This window comes from Macadamia integrifolia, chromosome 6 (genome assembly GCF_013358625.1).
Source record: "Macadamia integrifolia cultivar HAES 741 chromosome 6, SCU_Mint_v3, whole genome shotgun sequence".
Taxonomy (NCBI): Eukaryota; Viridiplantae; Streptophyta; class Magnoliopsida; order Proteales; family Proteaceae; genus Macadamia; species Macadamia integrifolia.
The window spans coordinates 9,871,796-9,889,581 of NC_056562.1; the positions used below are offsets into that span (position 1 = coordinate 9,871,796).

Here is a 17,786-nt window from a genome sequence, read left to right on the forward strand (position 1 = left end):
AGTCAACCCACGTCCTCCCCACGACTGCGACCACGTCCACGGTTGCCAAATTGCCCTTGGAAGACTAATCAGGTTTTGTTGATGAAGTAATACGATGTAGTTGCGAATAAGTGTCATTCAGAGTAGGAACAATATCGCCTACAAGTAGATGGCCCTTCACTGCTTTCAAATCACTATTCAAACCAGCTGGGAATTTGGAAACAAAAAACTCATTACGCTAAGCTTTTAATTTGTCAATATCAGTGGTCAAGGGTTGGAAAACATTGAGTTTTTCATCTATTCCCTAGAAAGCACTATAATACTCTGGAAGAGTTCTATCAAACTGGCGAAATTGGAATAATTTCTCATAAATATCATAGATACGAGTCATGTTCTTCTCCTGAGGGTAAGTTTCCTTCAAATCGTTCCATACTCCCTTTGCAGTAGAGTGAAATATGACATTGGCAGCAACATTTGGTTCCATACTATTCCGCAACCAGATTAAAATCAAGGCATTCTCCTTTATCCATTCATTATAACCCTTGTCAGATGCTGAGGAGGATCAGAAGTAGTATACTGAAGTTTATCCTTGGCCATAAGGTAAACCTTCACAGATTGAGCCCAAAGTAGGTAATTCGAGCTTCCCTTGAGCTTAATAGAAGTAATTTGGACATTGACATTGTCCAAGACAGATGCAGTAGTCATAGAGGTAGTAGACTTGGTCTCAGCCATGAGAACCAAAAATAAAGTAGACAAATAGAGTCGCAGATATCTGGCCATCACCCAAAAATACTTCACCAAAAAAATACCAAGAAAAACAGCAAACCAACCTAAACCACAGCGGCTGGATATCTGGCTTTCACCCAAGAGACCCGGGTTCGATTAAAAAAAAAAAAGAACATGGCTGCGGTTCAAGTTATTCAAATATTCATCATAGTACCAATAAAGCACGATCCATACACCAAATAAATCAGTCTATATGATTTAATTCATAGAAGATGCAACAGCAGGCGGCTATGCACCAAAAAGGTTTAGCGCTAAACTAAGATCAGCAGAGAGGGATTTGAAAAACGACTTTGATTTGATTACAGAGGCTCTGATACCATGTTACAATCCCAGAGATCTGTAACCAAACCATAGAAAAGAGAAAAAAAGAGAAGAAGAAGAGGAGAGAGGTGCAATCGATGGTACTCCCAAAAGAGAGGAGAGACCTGCGATTAGTCCAGAATAGAATGATCGCAAGTTTTAGTCCCTTACTAATAATGCTGAAAGTAAAAGCCAAAAGTACCCCCATTGCCCAATTACAAGAAAAGCCACATCACAGAAATATGGGGGCCGATGGGACCCAAAATACCCCTATCGGCCCCTTTCGGTTTTAGAGTTTAGTGCGCTAGGCGCTAAACTCAATAGATATGACCTTCCATGGGAAGACCATTTGTGACATTGTGGGCAAGTTTGCCTTCTGTGCAGCCATCAACCAACTTTGGATGGAGAGGAATCATAAAAATTGGACCTCCAACTCTCGGCCTCTTGGAAAGATTTGGAGCTCCATCTTTTTTTATGTCAAAGTCAAGATCTCAAAAGTTTCCTCCTCTTGTCCCCCTTCCCCAATAAATTCTTACATTGTAGCCTCCTGGGAGCTTCCTAGATCTGTGATCAGGAGCTCGGATTCTCATTGAGATCCTTGTTTTGCCTTATTTCTCTCCCTCCCCTCTTTATGGGCATGTGTATTTTCTTCTCCTTAGCTAATTATTTATTCACCCAAATAAAAGGGAGAAATAGGGGTAGAGAGAGGTGTATGGTTAGCAATCTAAAATCTAAATATTGATGAGTTTGATGATATGAGAGGGCGAGAGAGGGAGATTTTGGAACACGATTTTATCCCTGGAGAGCCATATAAAATATATGGTGTTGGAAACTAATCTTCCTTTAATAATTGTACACTGCTTGTGTATTATGTGCACCCATGACAAAGTGGCGTTCTTCTTCAACCTCAATCGCTTCAAGGGCTTTAAATATCACTGAGAATTGGATGCCAATGAGGGAATTCTTCTTGAAAAACTACAGAATTCAGACTGAAATTAAATACTAAACTAACTAAACGTCTAATCCTATCTACTTGAAAAAATAAAAGTAAAAGATTGACATATTGTGTGTAGAGTTTTTGATTTTATTCATCCCTTCCTTGTATGCCGAAGTCTTCCTCTTATACTCCTATCAGATCCTTTGGCAATTCTTAACCGTCTTGTCCCATTCATTACATTGTTGGTTGGTGGTTACCAGTCCTTTGTTCCTTATCGTCAGTTATAACTGTCCCAACTGCTGAAGCCACGTAAACCTATGTCCTCATTCGGTCTTCAGTGTATCGGTCTCGGTACTGTCTTACTCTCTTTTACCGTGTTGGTCAATCCCTTATGTCGGTCATTTCCATCATGACTGACTAACTTATTGTCTGGGTACATCGTGATCAGTGTAGTTAACCGAAAATAGGGTACAAACAATGCCCCTCACAATCCTTTGGACAATGATATTAATAGTTAGTAGGAAGTCAAATAAGGATTGTAGATCAGGATAATTCAGTCTATCTTCCTTTGGCGGGCCCCTTGAAAATATTTTGAATTTTAATCTGACATATGTCAATCAATCATACTGCTTACGTCATCTGTCAGAGGATTACGCCTTTTTCCAAGGAACGTAATCATGCTCACCTTGGGAAACCTCTTAATTCTCTGTTTTTTTAAAGACTCCTATGTCTTGAAAGCTCTTCTTCTCCCTTGAGTTTATCAGATCTTTCTTCTCCTTACTCATACTTCTTCAATATCTGCACAACCAAGAAACATCCGGCGGGCTTATCTGAAAAAGTTCATCAGCTAATAGAAGATATATGGAAGAAGAGAGTTTATGGCATCTTCCTCCATCCGAACAGAAGTAATAGTCTCTTCTTCCTCTCACTTCATTGTCGGTCCTATCCTTCTATCATCTTCTTTCCTGTTTTCGGATTTTCCAAACCACAGGGATGAAACTCTTTTATTTCACTATGGGGTCCCCCTTGTCTCCCCTGAGGGCAAGCCGAAAGATTTTTCTCGTATTTGGCTCTCCAAGCTCCTAGATTGGAATGCGTGGGTAGACGGAATGGAAGAAGCTAAATCAACGGTATGGAAAGAACTTGGTATCTTCCATGCTATGGATAACTTGAGGGAGTCCCGTCAGTCTGACTTCTTGTCTCTGCTAGAAAATGCCTGCCGAAGTCTCAAAGAGTTGCCAATCAACATGGCATGCTTTAATAGAGAGTTTGACCGTATTTTGGCCAAGCAACCCCCATTGCCCAATGCCTCTTTTGCTATTGCGGACGTAGTTCGTCCTCAGGCCTATGAGGTGGCCATAGATGTATCCTATACCAGGCTGCATGCAATTGATCGCAAGTACCTTAGGGAAAAAAGACATGTTGCTGTAGTCCTATATAGAGGTAGCATAGGTATATTCTCTACCTTGTTTCATCTAATATCTTATTTCAGTCTGTTCTTATACTTTCTCTCTTATTGTACAGAAGCAATTCCAATTCCTCCTGTGCTGTTCTACTATTGACTTGAATGACAAGTCTGATCATCAGCTCCCTCTATCAAAGAGACTTCACAAGTCTAAGCCTGCTCCTTCTAGAGAAATACCTAACACTTCGGTCGCTCATCGTACTCGGCAGCAAGTGAAGCCAGGTCGAAGACTGCGTTTGTCGTCAAGCATGGAGGATGATAATACCATCCTGAACCTTATTTTGGTCTCAGAACACATTGTGGCCTCAGGTCCCACAGAAGTTTTTGGGCGTATTGGCACCTCTGTTTCTCTAGTAGTCCAGGCGAACAAAGCTATCTCGGATCAACCTTTGTTCCCTCCAGAAGACCTATAGTGGTTTCTCCTTCTGCACTTTCAAAACCAGATGACACAAATTCATCACCGGTATGTGTTGGACTCCTCTTTTCTGCGTTACTTCTTGGTCTTGAATTGTTGTGAAATTATTCTGTGAGACACCGAGGTTAATATAGTCGTGTACATGCTGAAGTTCCATCTATCTTGATGAAGTAAATGAATAGGCACTTGTCTCTGTTAAAATAATAAGTACAGTTAGGATGTCCCAGTTGAAGGAACAAAGCCATAGGATTTCTGATGATAACTCCTTGCTCTTTCAGTTTCTTTCCATTATATCCAATCTGTTCAGGCTTCAGTGGTTGAATTTTAATGTCTTTATGGATAATTGGGATGTCATGATTTTGCAGGAGTCATATTCTGGTCGGGTTTTGTTTCCCGATCTCATGTGGTTGTGTTTTATCACTCCCTTCCATTTAAAAAATAATAATAATTTACCTTATACAACACATGTTGTAAGATTTACAGGTTTGCATAATGGTAATGCATGCTCTGAAAGAGATGGTATGAAGAATGTTTTATGATATTGGATTAACTTAGACTGTTATTCGGGATGATCGTCCCTACCTTTTCTTCAGATTCAAAGATGTTGTGCAAAGAAGACTAGACCTGCTGGTTGGGCTGCTTTTTATCTCAAGTAGAAGCAGAAACAAGGTCTCAAACTAGACTGGTGTTGACCCCTATGTGCCAAATAGTGAAGGCTTTTTCATCGGGCTATAACCTGAAATGGACTTTCCAATTGTCATTGATGACAATGATTCATTCAAGTGAAAATGGCATTCATGCAGTTTATGAAATTATACTCTACTTATGGGTCTTTAGCTCTCAATTGGTGGAGCACTTGGAACTTGAGCATGTCTCAAGCATGTTCCAAGGGGATGGTGGTTCGAATCCACCAAGACTCTTATGAATCAACTACTCATAGTGAAGTCAGTTAAGGCAATCATATAAAAGTAGGTCCAGTTATGGTAAAGAATTTTCAAATAATACTTGCAAGGATCAACTAGAGGCTCAAAGAATCATACAAGGATGTTGAGAGACATGTTTGATGCTGTTAGCAAGCTCGACTTGAGAAAAGGTGGGGATTAATACCATATCCTGAAGTTTCAATCTCTATTTTCATATTACTGAAGTTAAGAACTTGCCAATTGGATTGTGTAATAATTTTAATATTAATTTAATACAAATGCCTATATTTTCCCAAATTACATATATGTAATGACATTTTCATAATTATTTTAGGAAATGGGAATTTTAATGGCATGTAGTAATTTTCTGTTTTGGTGTCTTGGATGGTAATGGCATTTCCGAAATTATTAGGGTTAATTATGATAGTAATAACATTTCTGTAAATATTGGGTGTTAAGAAATTGTCTGGAACCAATTTTACAAGGCACCATGGCTGTTTTGTTTTTTTTTATTTTTTTCTGTTCTGGAGCCAGTTGTAGAATCGGTTTATGAAATGCTAATCTAGAGCCAAAGAAGACAGTTCTAGAACAAAAATGGAAAAAGATAGTTCTGCCAAAGAACAACGTTCCCAGAACAGAAACGTTACGAAATGCAGCCTTGGTGTTTGACCTTAGTCTTCAGACCCGAACTCCTCTTGAAAAGCAATTTGAGACTTGGATTGACAAGCTTAAGCCCAGTTTCACCCCTGCCAACGTCGATGATGCCCTCTGTTCTCAATCAGACCCTGATCTTGCCCTTGAAATTTCTGATGGCTTTTGTGTGGCTGTCAATACAACCATGTTACTTGCCACACCATGATCAATATCGCCATGACTGGGAAGCACTTCGGGCATGCTGAAACCCCGATGGAGGAGGTCCTTCTGGTGCATGCTCTGGCAGTGTCATTCTCTACAATTCAATGATCCGGTTCTGTTATAGCCATAAGCGACTATTTAACTATGGATTTGATGTTTAAAAGAAAATGAAGAGATTTTCAGACTGTTAGTACTCTCCAGAACCTGCACGTTGAGCTTGAATGCTATCCTTAGGAAATTCAGTAAGTTAAATGTCTGTTACAATTACTTGCACATGGTCTGATCTTTACTGAAACAGATGAAAGCTTCTGGTGTTCTTCCAGCCACGTATTTGTTGAATGTGATCATAAAATCTTATTCAAAGTGCCAAGAAATGGATAAGCTACTAGGTATTTTTGGTGGAATGGGTTTATATGATTCTGAACAAAATGCATATACATATAGTTATATTGTGAAAAGTTTCTGCTAGAAGGGGAAGTTGGGCCAGGTTTTTTATAAGGAGATGAGGAGTAAAGGTTTTGATCCCTGAAACCAGCAGTACTTACATGACTCTCATTTGTAGCCTTGTGACGTAACGGATGTTTGAAGGTGCCAGTGACATTCTGTGTGATATGTTGGATCATTAAATGTCTCCTAATCTTTTAACGCATCAAGACTGCTGGGAGAATAGTGTAGGGAAGGGAGGAGAAATGAAGATATTTAGCTTCTTGAAGAATTGAGGATGAAGGATGTCTTGATGGGGGAGAAGACTTACAACACCTTAATGAAGGAAGGGCATTTTTGAAGCCAGGAATAGAAGACCATTTTGCCATCTGGTATTTTATTCTTTTTATAATTATGTTTCATATTATAGTACATTCATATGTACTTTTTATTTCAGAGCTTTGAGCATAGAACAGAACTTGGGAAGCATATCACAATTTTTTACATGTAATAATGCAATAAAAAAGAATCTATCTATATGATGGCCATTTGTGTTTCCACTGGTTTTTATTTAAGAGGGAGTCTCTGAGTTTTAGGTGGAGAATTCATATGCTTTTTGGATTCTAGCCAAGTCAGAGTCTGCTTTTGAGGGTTTATCTATATTTCTTGTTCTGTTTCAACTGTAGAATGAACCTGAGATGAGAAAAAATATCCTTAACAGAATATGTTAGAATCCCTTCCCAATCTTATGGTTTTTCTGCATAGTAACATTAGACATATATTTTTACTTAATGGAGATTATCTCTAAAAAAGATTTCATTTTTCAAAATTTTTTTTTATTCTCCAGAAGAGAAGAGAATTTTGTTTTATTCATTGCATCCATTTTTAGCAGGTAAACTTGGAGCCATTTTTTCATACTTGTTTTACAGGAAAGAAGGAAACGAAACAGATATTCCTCTGTTTATGGATATCAAAACTGGTCAGTCTGGTCAGTTTCGGTTGGGCCTTAATCTGTCCTTCAGCATTGAGGGCCAGGACTGAAACTGACCGATTCATGACCCTGAAAGATTTCAATGGTCCTAATAAGGAACACTTGGTTGATGACAGTTATGTGTATTGGATCTGAAGTTTTTGTCCACACACACACATTGTTTCAGGCAAAGGGTTGTGTTTGTCGCTGATACAGGGATCTATCACTTGCAACCATACTTGAAGATGGAGAAATTCTCTGAATTGGATAATGTTAGATATTTCTCTGAAGCGTTCACTGTTGGTGATCACAAATGGTACCAATATCTGCTTCTACCTTTTTTACTGTAACAGTTTTAATCTGAACTGCAAAGTTGGTGATTTCAGGAAAATAGGCCTCAGGCCAAAAGTCATGCAGAAGAAATGGACCAAGTCCTTTCTTTGTTCTTGAAGTCGGATGAATAAAAAACTCTTCCCAGGAGAGGGGTGTCGACAATAGCTTTTGTGTCGGTGAAAATTCAAAGTGATTCAACCTCAAACTCAGTGAAAATCCAAAGCGATTTAACTTCAAACTCCTGGGCTGCCAGTAGTGCATCCCTCATAACCACTTCTTTAGAGGTTGTCTTACGTCTTCATGTGTAAGGAAATTGCTGCTCCCAAAGCAAATGTGGAATCTATTATATATAGAACAATTGTATTTTTATCCTAATTCATGAGCATTTACTTTTGGCTGCAGATGAAGGGTGATTTAAAGTCAAGTAACTAAGGGTTGGGGGGTTGGAGAAATTTCCTCCGTCACAGTAGCCTTAAGAGACCAATAAGAGGGCTAGTTGTTGAATGATGTTTGCATCATTGAAGCACATCTTCTAATCAATATTAGAACAATGGAGAAACTATCCTGATTGAGTCAATGTGGGACTATTCATTATTCACTTCCCTTGCTGAGACATTCTCACATGACATCTAACTAATGCAAAAGAGTGCTCTCACTAGTGCCTTTAAGCCCTTTGGTAGGGAGTAGCCCCATAGTGTCTCCACACTGATGGTCTCTTGGCTGCTCTGCTCAATTCCAAGTTGTTTCAAACACAGGTCTTCTATATGGATGTGAAATCTTTTCCTAAACTTTTGGGTTGCACCTTACGAGCTGTCTCCCAGACATTATCTGGCATCATCCTTATTCTCATTGTAGGCTTTCTATTTTGGTGGATCTGATCTTCCTTCACCCTATGGGTAGGAACAATGTCATTTCATTCAATCTAATCAAGGTTTAGCCACATTAAGCGACCTGATTTATGGTACAAAAAGAGCTGTTACGAGGGGTGCCTGGAGGAAAATGGTAGAGATTTTTCCAGGTTTCAATCAGAATATTGCAGCTGATTTCAATGAAGGGAGTGATAGTGTTTGGTTCCATGGCTTTGTCCATGGTGGTTCTAAGACAGTATCCTTCAACCCATAAATGCTTGCCAGGAAGACATTTTTGGTATAAAAAAAATCTGAGATCCCATCTTCGTATCCAGATTTCAAAAATCCCTACAACTACCTGTGTTTAGACCTTCAATATCGCAAATCGCCTGTGACTCCATTTGTTGTTTGCCCCTCATGACCAAGGATTAAAGTATTGGTATCGACATTGGTTGCCATATTGGTCGGCTAAATTTAAGATACGTATCGGAGAGTATTGTATCGGAGATACTTTAAACCATGCTCATGACTCCAGTAACAATGTCAAAAAGATGTCTTTGAAACAGAATTCCAAAAGCCCAGCCTAAATCTGTTTTCAATATGTTAGTATCAGTAGCACAAACCAAAATGGGATATGTCAAAAAAAGGAAGAGTTGGCTGTCTTCCTATGTAGTAATCTGGTTCATCTGTGTTAGAAAAAGGAATACCATGCATTTTAGCACAAGGAGCAATATTCAATTCGTTAATCCAATAACCCACAATTTTTTATAATTAGAATAGGATTATAGGTGAAATTTTTATTTAAATTCTAATTTCTATGAAAGCAAATAAAGTAAATAGATATATCAAAAACACCAGCCCAGATCTTCTCTTTTGAGTGAGAGGGACCTGTAAAGATGAGTCGCAATCGATGTAAAGGAATTATCATGTGTTGTGGGTTAAGACCAAGAGGGCCTGCCCTCCAGATATGGGCAGCAACATCAAAAGAAATGAAGAGATTATAAGTAGTTTCAGATTGTTTTCAACAAAAAACACAAGATTTGTCAATGTTGATCCATTCTTCTCGAAGATCTCTTACTGGTATTCTGTTGTGAAGGACTCTCCAAAAAAATAGCTTAAACTTAGGTTCGGAGTTTCTATAGAAACATCCACCAACGAGGGGTGATAATAGATGATTCCTTCTGGTATTCACCTTGAAGAGGAACGTTGCACCTAAACAGGTAGAGCTTTCATCCTGGGATAGGGTACACACCACCACCGATCTCTTTCCAAATATTGAGTCCTTAATCACATGTCTAACAATATATGAAGGGGAAAGTAGTGAATAAGAAGATCATGATTCCAAGCATTTTCTGAAATAAACAAAAACTTTGGGAGCACGATTAGAAATAGCTTGAATGATAGGTATGCAATGTGAAGGAGGGAGGATTTTACCAAAAAAAAAAAAAAAAAAGTGAAGGAGGGAGAGTGTCCAGGGGTCATGCAAAAAGAATACATTATTTCCGTCACCCACTTTATTAATCACAACTTTATTAAATAGAGACAAAGTTGAAGAAATACAATTCCAAGTCCACTAACCATTTTTTTTTTTTCCGAACCTTTTTATAAAAAATTGAGGATCAATCAAAATACTTGGCCCGAGAACTTGAGTCCAAATGGCTTCGCGTGAAGATATCAATCTCCAGCCAAATTTGAGAAGTAGGGATTTATTATGGGAGGGAAGCATCAAATAAACCAAGCCCTCCTTTAGCAATAGGGAGGACACTTTTCTCCAAGCAATGAGACTAAGGTTTTTATTTTATTTTATATTATTTTATTTTAAATATATATATATATATATATATTCTTAGAATTAAGTCATTTTCCCATAACCGAGAACAGAGTCAATTTGATGACATTTTTTGGGGAGAAAGCAGCGTAAGAGATGAGGTACGGGGGGAGGGAGCAAGGACCGATTGAGTTAGAACTCTACGACCCGCATATGAAACCAAGTGTGATTTCTATCCAACCAGTCTCCTGTTCAATCCATCAACAATGTGATTTAGACTTTTAACTCGAGATCGAGGATGGATAAGGTTTGTAGCCTCATATGATTTATTTAATACCCATAAGATAACAGAATCCGGTCTTCCACAATGATGGACATTTTTACTGAAGAAAAGACAACTTTTTCCCAGATAATGTGTTGTCTTGAGAGATCAAAAAATGGATCTAAAATAGCCTTGATGGTAAGAAGATCCTTAGGATTTTCCCTGCAGAAAATAAATGTGTCATTTGCAAACAGTAGATAGAAAATTTTCGAAACATTGCAAGTAACTTTAACACCCCCTTAAAAAGATTACGTTCCCTGTAGATTGACAAGAGACAGGAAAGCACTTCCATTGTAATGATAAACAAGTAAAGGTTGAGAGGGCAGCCTTGTCTGAGCCCTCGAGAGGGTTTAAAATAGTCAAACAAAGAGCCTTCTCACAGTCGTTATCCCTCAAACTATAGAATTCAAAGAATAACCTAAGGAGCCCCATTCCAATCAGTCATAGGCTTTGGCCATATCGAGTTTATTGGCCACATAACCCAATTTTCTCATTTATTTTTGCTTCAGATGTCCTTTCCCCCCTTCTTTGTCTATTGGATACATTCTTGTATTTCTCTCCCCGCTTCTCTGTTCTGATCAATGGTAACTTTACTGGATACTTTTCTTTCTCAGTTGGCATTCGACAATAATGCCTTTTATTTATCCCCTATCATTTTCTCTCTTGCCTTTGAGGTTCTCTCCCGTTCCATACAATCCTCCACTGACCAACACGTTATTTCTCCCATCCTCAAATGTAAAAGCCTTATGCTGACCCACTTTGCTTTTGCAGATGACTTCATGATTTTCGCCAAAGATGATCCCACTTCCATCTCCAATATCATGTCTTCTCTTCATCTTTTCGTCCCTCTTTGGGCGTCATATCAATCTCCTCAAATCTAGTATTTTCCTTTATAGTGTCTCTGATGTCTGCAGAGACTAGCTTCTTACCCTCTTTGGTTTCTTGCTCGGATTTCTCTTGGTTAAATCAATGGGACTGCCCCTCATCTCTTCTAGGATCTCCTCTCATCACTACTCTCTCATGCTTGAACTTGTGAGTAAAATGCTTCTAATTTGGAAAGGCAGGGTTTTCTTCTATGCCGGTCGTCTAGTTTTCATCAAATCAGTAGTCCAATCAATGTACCTTTATCGGTTTAGCATTTTTGTCCTCCTTGCTGCCACTTCGAAAGCTATTGACTCACTCCTCTATAAAGGATCAAACTCCTTAAAATTTCTCTGCCCCATGAGTTGGTTAAAGGTTTGTTGTTAGAAAGTTGAAGGAGGCTTAGGTTTAAGGCAAATAAAAGATGTCAATTATGTTGGCATATTAAAAAGCTCATCTGGAAAATTTCTTTGAATATTCTCCTCTGCCTCTCCTTGGGATTTTCTTCTGTTCCAAGGCCCCCTCAAGCCTAGTGCAATACTATCTGGTTTAAAGGTCATATCCCACGCCACAACTTCACATCTTGGTGCGCAATCACTAACTGTCTCCTTAGCTAGCCTTTTCTTATTTACCAACACATTCAAGTTCCCCCTCTTGTTGTATATGCTGGAATGGCATAGAAGATAATCATATTTTCTTCTCTTATCCCTTCGCCTCCTTTGTCTTAAAGAGGGTCTTCAGTTCTTGCTGGCCGTCTCATATGAGAATCCTTCCTTTGTCTATAGATAAATCTGGATTGACATGACTTTTGGAGAACCTACTATCTCTAATAATATTGGGAAGCTCACCTTTAGTGCCACAATCAACAATATTTGGATGGATTGCAATTTTTATAGATGGACTTCCAACTCTTGATCTTTTGATAAGATTTGAAAAGCTATCTACTTTGATGTTAGTTCAAAGTTTGGTTGTCTTTGTCATCATCCTATAAGTGATACCCCAAGAAACAGGCTCACTGTTGTTTCTTGGGGCCTTCTGTTATACCCCACTTCCACATAGATACATGTGGTGTAACTAAGATGGTTACCCATCCTATAATTCTACCAGGATCTTCGATAGCAATAGCTTAACCATCAGAACCAAACTAAAATCATTGCAGCGGAATCAAAATATATGCATAAAATCAACTTCAAGTACAGAGAGAAGCAAAGTGTTAACCATATACAACAATTGTGCTTTATACAATAACTATATTTTATCCTTCACAAAAGTAATTGTCAAGACATATAGATAACATCTAAAAATATAAGAATAGATGACAATCTCATCCTCAGCTCATGGTGCAGTGTAGGTATATGTATCATACGTATAATCCTAACCATGCTCCTTGGATTCTGGTGTCCACCAGTCCCTGCTGTAGTTTGCCATGGAAAAGGATATGCCATTGCTCATGGGTGCCATTATACTTGCATCATCATCTAAAAAGAAACGCATACGTGGTGTGAGCTACAACTAGCTCAGTAAGGGATGAGGTTTATGAAAGCAATCATATATAAGACATGATGTGGAATGATGCAATTTATTTTATTATAACCACCTAACATACAACAAAGTTAGGTTTATACTATTGCAACACATTAGGCAGTATCCTTGGTCTAGAAAATCGCACATCGATTACCTAGCAATACAAACCCTAGTCACAGTTGGAAGCCTACCAGTTCTAGAATGCACCATTGGTCACCTTGCAAACCATTGATAATCCCATCCTGGCAGCTAAGGCACTCGAATTACCATCACCACGTTGGGCTAGTTTTTGCCTCCGACAATAATCACATCGTACCATAGAACTGGCATTTCGAAAATACTCATTAGACCTACCATGATGAGTTATCCAGCACCTCACCCTTGTTGGCAAGGGGTCATAGCAGAGGGGTGTCATATCTGACCACAATCACATATATGCCTTTCATAATGATATATATAGTATGAAATATGAGACAAAATTCCCATCGGCCACACCGTATAGATGTCCAAGCCTATATAACATAGAAGCAGTTAGTATGAGATACATAGTTCTGAAATTCCCATTGGCCACACCACTTACCCATATCCAAGCCTAGACTAAAGCACACCCAAATCCATGATAGAATCCACACTGTGGCGATCACAATATTGGAATTCCCCTCGTCCACACTGGACTCCACACATGCACAACATTAATAACAACAATCCATACATGTAAGCAATTGATACAATTCAAATATAGTAAACAAGTTATCAATATTAAAGCACATGCTTGCAATGGCATACATAAATTTAAAACACTCCAAATATAAGGTCAAACCATCACTCACCTTGTCTGTCGACCAGGTGAGATAATTTCCCCAGTATAAATGTTTGAATCAAACCCCGCTAGGCATCATCGGATGTGAATATATTTGTCTTAGTTGTAAGGGTAAATAAGCATCAAAAGGTAACAAAAGGTATCAAAAGGTGTCTAAGGTAGTCCCCTAGAAGGTCTCTTAAAGTCCCATGAATCTTCCAAAATGGTAGTTTAGCAACACTCACCGGTAGGAGTCACATATAGGTGTTTGTCCTACCGATGGGTCATACTAGTGGGATGGACATAAGGTTTGTCCTACTGGTGGATGTCTGTTCAAATCAGTGGCATGAATAGAAACTGGTTTGGATCAGCAGATCCACCAGTTGGTAGGGGACCTATCGGTGGCTGCCCAGAAGTGTTGTACACTTTTAGGGCCGCACCATCTTGGGTTCACTTGTGGGATTTGTTCGGTGGCGTTTATAGAGGGTCTTCCCACCTTTCATTTAAGTTTGGATGATCACATTTCTACCGAACCATTTGGGAATTACATCGATTCTTTGATTGAAACCCTAAACCCTCAATTTGAGCAAAAATGCTCCCAGAGATCGAGGTACCTAGCATGGGCTCGGGAAATGCATGGGGAAGTGTAATTTGCACAATCCTGGTCATCAATGTCACTGGGTTCACGGCGTACGCTTCCAACCTGAAAAAACCCCAATTCTTTACCTACCTAAACACAAAATGGAAGAGGAAACAAGTTTGGAAAGGGTTTCCCTTACCTTTGGAAGCTCCGACAATAAGGGGGGAGTGACCGGACAACTCTCATTCTTTCTTCTTCTCTTCCTTCTTTTTTTTCCCTTCTTTCTCTCCCTCTCCCACATTTTTCTTAGGTGAAGCAATGAGCCTTAAGGCTCATAATTTCCTTATTTATAGCCAAGACCCTTATGGTTTGTTTGCCTATCCAGTAGAACTTGTCCAAACTAGCTCAACCTGAGGGTTGGGCCATGCAGACCCACCACCCTAGGTTCACAAGGTGTATAAGTGGAGTGGATAGGTTGGGATAATGTGCGGACAAGAGTGTACCGAGCCCATGGGAAAAGAATAGAATTCAGCCCAACAAGACCCACAAGTTGATGGTAACTGTTAGGTCACTATCCAACCGGTGGGCGCTATCGGTGGACAAATACCAGTTGTTGTATTTAGCTAGTTTCTAGTCCTTTCTGCCAACACCTAAGGGGGGTTCCTAAGGACTTGTCTATGATCATATAGTGAGTGTTTACCATGCATTGAATGTCGAGTAGAGGGGTGGTCAGATCACTTATCATCAAAGCTTGGGAGGTTTAAATCCCTTCCAGTTTAACCGACAATCTTCACGCCGACATGTAGGGTCATTCCTCCCCTTCGTGTAGTAGATTACTGCAAGCCAGTAGGTAGCAAAGATGACACTCTTGGGTGCATCACCTATTGACAAAAGTTCAAATTTTTTTTACGAACACTAGGATAGCCTAGTGGTGGTAGCTTCAACTTGTGGAACTGGCACCCAGGGGAGGAGGTCGTGGGATCGAACCCTATCGTACGCATTGTGTGAGTGTGTGTGTGTGTGTATGTTTTCTTATTTTATTCTGTAGCCACTCATGGGTTGCCCAGATGGTTAGTGTGAACTGGGGATTATGTGGATTAGGCGCACAGTCTCAAGTTCGATTCCCCATTTGTGCATCTACGATTTAAGCGGAGATCATGGCAATGGGTTGCTGTGCTACTCTCCCTAAGGATTAGTCGAGGTGCGCATAAGCTGGCCTGGACACCTTGGTTAACAAAAAAAAAAGTTCAAATTTGACCGGATTATGGCATGGGTGTAGCACCTTCTCTCATCCATCATCTCCTCTATTGAAGTTTCCCTTCCCTTAGATGGGCATTCGACTCCTTGTGTTCTTTCTACCTCTCTTGAGGTCTTGCTCCTAGTGGCTCCCCTTTGTTAATATCTTCCTCTTTGGTAATGAATTTTTATGGGAAATTTACAATGCCACCCCCCTAGAGAATGCCACTATTATAAGAACACCTCTTTTGTTTCACCAAATTAGACTAGGACCCCCTATTATCAGTCACTGTTAAGGAATATATCTTATATGCTGATGTCAACTACTATATTTTATTTTAAATACCAAAATGCCCTTACTAAATATGAAGTACCAAAAATTCCCATATAATAAGTTTCTTTATCTTTCTCCCAAATTGATAGTTTTTGACCACCGTGATTTATCAAAGCATTGGAGATCACGGCGGTAGCGGCATCGGCGACGGACGATGACCAGTAGGAACTCGTTGTAACCAGTAACGACTCTCAACAGTAAGCCCTTGCGTTTCTTCTCTACAGGTAAAACCCCTCTGACCAAACCTAACATGATCTAGTGTCTTGGACCAAACATGTATTTTTACACAGCTCCAGAGTGACGGGGAACTCTATAGGCTCTCGCAGTAGCAACCAAGGAAGTCGGCAATGGCTGTCGCATCCGTAGGGAAATCTCCAACCATTTTTTCATCTTCTTCCTCTCCTCCCATGCCCATCCAAATCTCTCCTGATCCTCCATCAAAACCACGGCTTTCACTAGACCAGTTAAGGTACTACTCTAAAGCTCTCTCTCATCTCAAGGAGAAGCGCCGGATGCCGAAAAAAATTACTCAAGAGTTTGAACTCTTGTAGGTACGGATAAAACCATATGGATTTCACCATTTAATTTACTCTTGTTGTTCTAAAATTTGTTATGCAGCACTAGTTCAATTACTTCTTCCCCTGTTAACATCGCCCTACTATACAACCTACATCTATTGCTTCGTAAGATTCCAGAGAACAATTCTGGGAAGAAATATAGTGATTCATAAGATTCCAGATAACTAATCTAGAAGAAAAATCAGGTACAGAAAAAATGTGGAAGAAAGAAACAAAAACAGAGGAAAGACTGGACATAGACCTACCTACGCTCGCCTCTACGCAGTGATGGAGAACATCGCCAATGGTGGCATTGTGCCTCAAATTGTGTGTGTCTCTCTCTCTCTCTCTCTCTCTCTCTCTCTCTCTCTCTCTGTGCTTGATGTCTCGGTGAAGGTGAGTATAGGTAGGGGTGAAGAGGAATTGGGTTAAAACATGAGTTTTAGTTAATAGGGTATAACAGTCATTTCAACTCTTCACTTAATAGTTATTGACGGTAAGGGGTCTACGTCTAATTTGGTAAAATAGAGGGGTTATTCTTATAATAGTGGCATTCTCTAGGGGATGGCACTGTAAATTTTTCATTTTTTATTCATAAAAAAAAATCAAAATATATGCTAACATGTTCCAGTGATAGAGATTTATTAAACAATTTTGTTTAGAGAAGGGTTCGTTCAATAAAATTGTGCCAAGAATTGGAGATAGCATAACACAAATTTTTCCTCCAAAGAAATTGGGAACGCGAAGGACATAAATAGAATTCAGATTAGTATTAAAAATTGGATCAGATCAATCAAAATTGTATGGATTGGATTGGTTGAATTCGCCTGGATCTGATTGGCATCGGTCTAGACTGATCCAATGGTATGATCTAAGGATAAAAAGGTCCATAATATAGATAGCCGCCATAGTGCATAAGGGTTCCAAGCAATCAAGGATAAATCCGATCCCGTGTCGAAACTACTCGAAAGTCACTATCCTTCCCGGAAATTAAAAAAGCCCTATAAAACCCCTCTCAACTGTCGTTTTTGGGATTCTGAAATTTAAAAGATGAAAGGATCATTCATTCGTGTTCTCAGTTCTCACTTCTCAGCAAAAGAAAAGAAATCATTCTCTCTCTGTCTTGAAAATCTTTGAAATCTCTCTGTCTTGCGAATCTGAAACCAATTCTTATCAAAGAAAAACAAAAAAGCTCTCTATTTCTCTGCGATAGTTAACCATTATTATTCTAAATTTTTTGCTTTGCTAGTTGTTTTGTTTAATCAAAATTATTTCAGATGCATAAATGTAGCATTCTAAACTATGGAAATTTATTTCCGTAGTAAAAAGTATTTTTTTTTTTACAATACTTCTAAGCATCCGTTGTATATACTGAAAATAGGCGACGATATATTTATGTAGTAAATGAGAAAGTTTTACTACGATATTTTACTTTCATAGTAATAAATAATTTTATACTACAGTAAATTCCCTTCGTTTAAATTCGATTTTAAGCTATGGTATAATAATTCTGTAGTTAATAACCTAAATCTACGCATCCCATAATTTTGTCGTAAACAGATACGACACCA

General features: G+C 39.0%; 1 pseudogene; it reads left to right on the forward strand.

The window, feature by feature from the left end:
* The first annotated feature begins 5,358 nt into the window (after window positions 1-5,358).
* Window positions 5,359-6,444, forward strand: LOC122082055 (annotated as a pseudogene).
* The last annotated feature ends 11,342 nt before the right edge of the window (window positions 6,445-17,786 follow it).